The sequence below is a fragment of the Petaurus breviceps genome, unplaced genomic scaffold (assembly GCF_028583685.1).
Source record: "Petaurus breviceps papuanus isolate PSGF00001 unplaced genomic scaffold, PetGlider_PUasm1.0 90823, whole genome shotgun sequence".
NCBI classification, from domain to species: domain Eukaryota; kingdom Metazoa; phylum Chordata; class Mammalia; order Diprotodontia; family Petauridae; genus Petaurus; species Petaurus breviceps.
The window spans coordinates 9,673,307-9,678,884 of NW_027187352.1; positions in this window are offsets into that span (position 1 = coordinate 9,673,307).

The following is a 5,578-nucleotide window of genomic DNA, read 5'->3' on the forward strand; positions in this document are numbered from 1 at the left end:
AGAGAGAGAGAGAGAGAGAGAGAGAGAGAGAGAGAGAGAGAGAGAGAGAGAGAGAGAGAATACCAGCTGAAGCTGCCTGAACTGCCACCTGGAGCTGCTGAGAACTGAGGAGGCATGACTGTGGTGCCGGTATTTTTTCTGTCTGTTTTGATGTTACTTTGCCAGATTCGTCTGCTGGTAAAGGACAGTGCTGTTGTTGCAGAGGTCTTGGAATCTTGTTGTTGGTTCAGAAGCCCTGAAGGAGGATTTTCTTGTTGCATGTTTACAGAAATCCTGAAGGAGGGTCTTGCTGATGTTTTCAGAGGTCCTGAGACTGTTCTGCAGGCAGAGAGTGAATTGATGAGGATGCTGGCAATGTATATTGTGGCTTTGTTGAGCTTTGTCTTCCCAGGAACAGGGATTTCTGAGACATTTGCCTTGGGTCTAGATGAAGAAAAGACCTCTCCTTGGGTATTGAATGCTGTGATGATATGGTAACCTTGTTGTGGCTTAGGGGCAGATGGCCCTTGTGCTCTCCACTTCCCCTTTGAGAATGTGCTTGGTGGTAACTGATGATAATTGTAATTCAGTTGTGATCCAGGGGTGGAGTACTTTGATTTTTGTGCTTTGTGACTGACCAAATGAATGTACTTCGTTTATGATTGGAAATTAATCTCCAGCTGAATCAAGAGAAGACTTTGTGCTTGACTAAATGAATGTACTGCTCAGGGGTGGAGTACTTGGACCTTAGTACTTTGTGATTGAATTGAGGACTTTCTAAATTATTGAGTTATACGTGGTGAATACTGTATTTTTATTTTCTATGAATGTCTTCCCATAATCTATCACTGAATAAATGGAGTTTGCTATGCTTATAATCTGAACCTGGAAGTTGCTTGTGCTTGGTGTTACAATACACAAGTAACTATGCAAAGTACTTTCCCATACAGATATTGGGACAGTGCCTCATGTGTCCATGGGGATATAGGACTGGAATAGCTACTCAGTGTGCCATCTCTGGGTGAGCCAACAGCTAGTGAGAGCTCTAAGCTTATGCTGTTACAAATTCATGAGCATGTCCTAGCAGTCATCAGTCCTAAGGTCCTACCTGCTCAGCAACTCTTCACATGTCTAGATAGCAGCAGCCACTATCCCTAGTTACATCTATTCTTGTGTTTCTGTCCAGAGCAAAGGGGTAAATATAGTTGTATCAGAATTTCATTATGCTTTTGCCCCACACTGGAACCTACTAATCTCTTGATTTCCTTTGTCAGGGCTCCCTTTGCCCCTCTCCCCTATATACCAATTGCCCATATATAGGGTAAATGGAATTTTTACCATGGTGAAGAAGAAAGTAACAAGGATGTTTCCTTCAGATATGGCTGGAAGTCCAAGGGGGTAGATCACTTCATGTGTGCCTCCATGTACTGGCCGTGGAAGGAGGACCTATTTGTTGTGTCCACACTCCTTAAAGGCCCAGACAAACTGAAAAAATAAAAGGATACCTGAAGAGTGTATGCTGCAAGTTCAAAACCCAGAAGGACCAGAGATAACAAAGGATACAAAGGACTGCTCCTGCCTTTCAAAAAATGCCCCCAGAGTTGACAACAGCAGGACCCCTGACAGCTTCCTTTACAATAATTCCAAACCTTTTCCATTTCACTCTTCTGTCTTTCTTTGGTGCCTAAAGATCTGGAAAACTGCAGAAAAAGATAAACTCTCGCACTGAATAATGGGAGGCTATAGCAGTAAGCGTTACAACTCTAATACGAGTCTGTAAATATATGAGAAGCATAGACATAGCACAACTATCCAAAAAGTGACTGGTGGAGGAAGTTTGGTCCTCTCTAATGCACTTACCATGTTTAGTCAAATGCTCTTAGCATCTGTGTGGCACCTGGGAGCACCCCCAAATCACAGAGTGGCTCCCTCAGACAAGGCTAGACCAGGTGGCTTTGGGGTACCCTGTGTGTCTGCATAGCTAGCTAGCTAGCTATAGAGATTAATGAGTTAATGAGTCATTAAGTTCCAGTTAGAATCTCTATAGATATAAGAATAGATAGATAGATGGAGAGATAGATAGATAGATAGATAGATAGATAGATAGATAGATAGATAGATAGATAGACAGACAGATATCGTTTACTTGTACAGTGGCTATCAGATAGCAGGGCCTGGAAATCAGGAAGATTCTTCTTCCCTGAGCAAGTCATTTAACCTTATTTGCCTCAGTCTCCTTATCTGTAAAATGAGCTAGAGAAGGAAATGGCAAAGCACTTCAGTATCTTTGCCAAGAAAACCCCAGATGGGGTCACAAAGAGTTGGACATGACTGAAATGATTGAAATTTCTCTTGGTTCTTTTCCTATCTGTCTCAGTTTCCTTTCCCAGATCTTCATTCACATCATACCTACTACCTGCTGACATTCTGTATGTCCTGGGCCTTTTTCTCTTCTTCCATATTGTTTGCTTGGTGATCTTTTCAGGTCCTATGAAATAAATTATCATCTCTGTGCAGATAGATGATCCTTTGACCTATTTATCTAACCCTAACTTTTCTCCCAAGTCTCAGGTTCTTATCTCCAATTAATTATTAAATGACATAAAATTTGTAAAAAGTGCTTAATACAGTGTCTGGCACTTGGTAACACTTGGTAATGTTAATTCCCTTCCTTATTGGACATTTCCAACTATATATCCCATAGACAGTCAGTAAAATGGGAACATGCTGTTCCTGATTCTCAGGGTTATTGTATGGGAAGCATTATAAATGTTAATGAGCCATTAAGTCCCAGGTACAATCTCCCCTTCTCCTAGAAGCCCTTCCCTGCCCCTCTTAATTCTAGTGCTTTGCTTTTCTTCATTTTCTGCCATCTATTCTGAATAGAACTGGTTTGTACCTAGTAATTTCCCTGTGTTCCTCATTAGTTAGACTGTGAGCTCCTCGAGGGCAGGGACTGTCCTTTGCCTTTCTTTGTATCCCAAGCACTTGGCACACAGTAGGTACTTAATAAACTTTTATGGGTTGACTGACATTTATAGAGCACTTTAATATTTACACGTTGTACATACATTATCTTATTTGATTCTCACAACAGCTTTGTGAAATACATGTTGTTATTTAGTAGTTTTTCAGTCATGTCTGACTCTTTGTAACTCCATTTGGAATTTTCTTGACGAAGATACTGGAGTGGTTTGTCATTTCCTTCTCCAGTTCATTTTACAGATGAGGAAACTGAGGCAAACAGGGTTAAATGACTTGCCCAGAGTCATATAGTAAGTAAGTGTCTAAGGCCAGATTTGAAATTAGGAAGATGAGTCTTCCTGCCTCTAGGCCTGGCACTCTATTCACTGTACCACCTTGTTATTCTCATTTTGCAGATGAGGAAATCCAAGTTAAGAAAGGTTAAGTGGGGGCAGCTAGGTGGTGCAGTGAATAGAGCACCCACTCTGGAGTCAGAAGGATCTGAGCTCAAATTCGGCCTCAGACACTTGACACACTTACTAACTGTGTGACTTTGGGCAAGTCACTTGTAAGAAAGAAAAAGAAAGAAAGAAAGAAAGAAAGAAAGAAAGAAAGAAAGAAAGAAAGAAAGAAAGAAAGAAAGAAAGAAAGAAAGAAAGAAAGAAAGAAAGAAAGAAAGAAAGAAAGAAAAAAAGAAAGAAAGAAAGAAAGAAAGAAAGAAGGAAAGAAAGAAAGAAAGAAAGAAAGAAAGAAAGAAAGAAAGAAAGAAAGAAAGAAAGAAAGAAAGAAAGAAGAAAGAAAGTTAAGTGACTCCAGAGGGTCATAGCTAGTATGTGTCTGAGGCAGGATTTGAACCCAGGTGTTGGTCTTTCTATCTTCAAGTTCAGTGCTCTATTCAATATGCAACATTTCCTTTCAGTCCAAAGCTCTATTACTATAGCAAACTAATCAGATAAAGTCACCATCTCCATTCTCATGTGCTGGTTTTTATGATCTCTGAAAGGCCCCATAGGAGAAAAATAAATGGGGAGGAAAAAAGGGAAGAAAAATGGGTATCAGGAAGTTGGGAACAGGTTAGCTGATAGCTACCGTGTTTCCCTGATAATAAGACACTGTCTTATTATTTTTTTGGACAGAAAAACACCAGAGGGCTTATTTTCAGGGGAGGGCTTATTTTAATGAACATTGACAGCAATTTTAATAAACAGGTAAATGTGAACAAAAAAATGTGCCTTTATTCAATAAGCAAATCACTGGGGAAGAACAGGATGACGCGCTCACTGCTGCAGCTCTGATTGGATGCAGCTCGGAGCGCGGCGTGCGTTTCACCCAGGGGTGGGGGGACGGTGCATATAGAGGGTACCGTAATGTAGCGTGTAGTGCAGGGGATCACCTTCACTACAGTAGCAATCTCAATAGGGCTTATTTTCAGGGGAGGGCTTATTTTAGAGGAATCTTACACAGTAAGGGGAGGGCTTATTTTCGGGATAGGTCTTATTATCGGGGAAACATGGTAAATAGTGGATAAAGTCCTGGGCTTAGATTCAGGAAGTTCAGAGTTCAAATCCAGCCTTAGACATTTAATGACTATGTGACAGTGGACAAATTATTCAATCTCTCTCAGCCTCAGTTTCCCCATGTGTAAAGTGAGGAGTGGTCAGTTATAAATCTATGATCCTATGAATTACATTAAGTTAAATGAGAAGAAAGTTTATGAGGTCAAGCAGCATGTAATAATCCTGAGGTTTGCTTATATTCTTTTCATGGCCAGAAGCAAACATCAGCTTTCCAGAGAGGCTTTGCTGAGAGCAAGACCCCCAGCTTGTAAAACTGACTCTGTCTCCGTGGATATAAATGTTTCAGTACAAATAGTTCACCCAAGGTCCTGCCCACTTGAACTTCCACTGTTGTCAGATATTGGATGTGACTTTTGGGTGTTGCATTTCACAGACTGAGGAACACTGGCCACCTCATGCTCTCCCATATGTTGTTTCACGGATTTATTTCCCTTCCTGCCTGAAAACACAGAGCCACACTAAGCAGACTGAAATATGACACAGCTCTCAAAGAGAATACCTTATTTCATTCTGTTTATTATTTTCTTTCTTGAAAATGAAAAATAAGGGGCATCTAGGTGGTACAATGGATAGAGTACCAGCCCTGGAGTCAGGAGGACCTAAGTTCAAATATGACCTCAGAAACTTACTCCCTGTGTGACCCTGGGCAAGTCACTTAACCTTAACTGCCTCCAAAAAAAAAAAAGAAAATACAAAATATATAAAATAGTGAAGTGCTAGACTTCAGCATTTTGGAAGGGAGTATTTACTCTTCTGTGGTGGTAGGAGATGCTCCACATCAGTCTTCCTCTGATTCGTATTCATGGCCTGGAGATTACCTTGGGTTCTGAATGCTATATTAGGCAGCAAAGCGTTATCTCTGACTGGTCCTGAAAGAGTCTTCAAACTTGGATCTGTGGGTGAGTCATCTGAACACCAGCCTAAGTAAGGCATGGAATGGCTTATTTCTACAAGGCTGACTACCAGGGGGCATTTAAAATTCAATTCTCTTCTCTTCTCTTCTCTTCTCTTCTCTTCTCTTCTCTTCTCTTCTCTTCTCTTCTCTTCTCTTCTCTTCT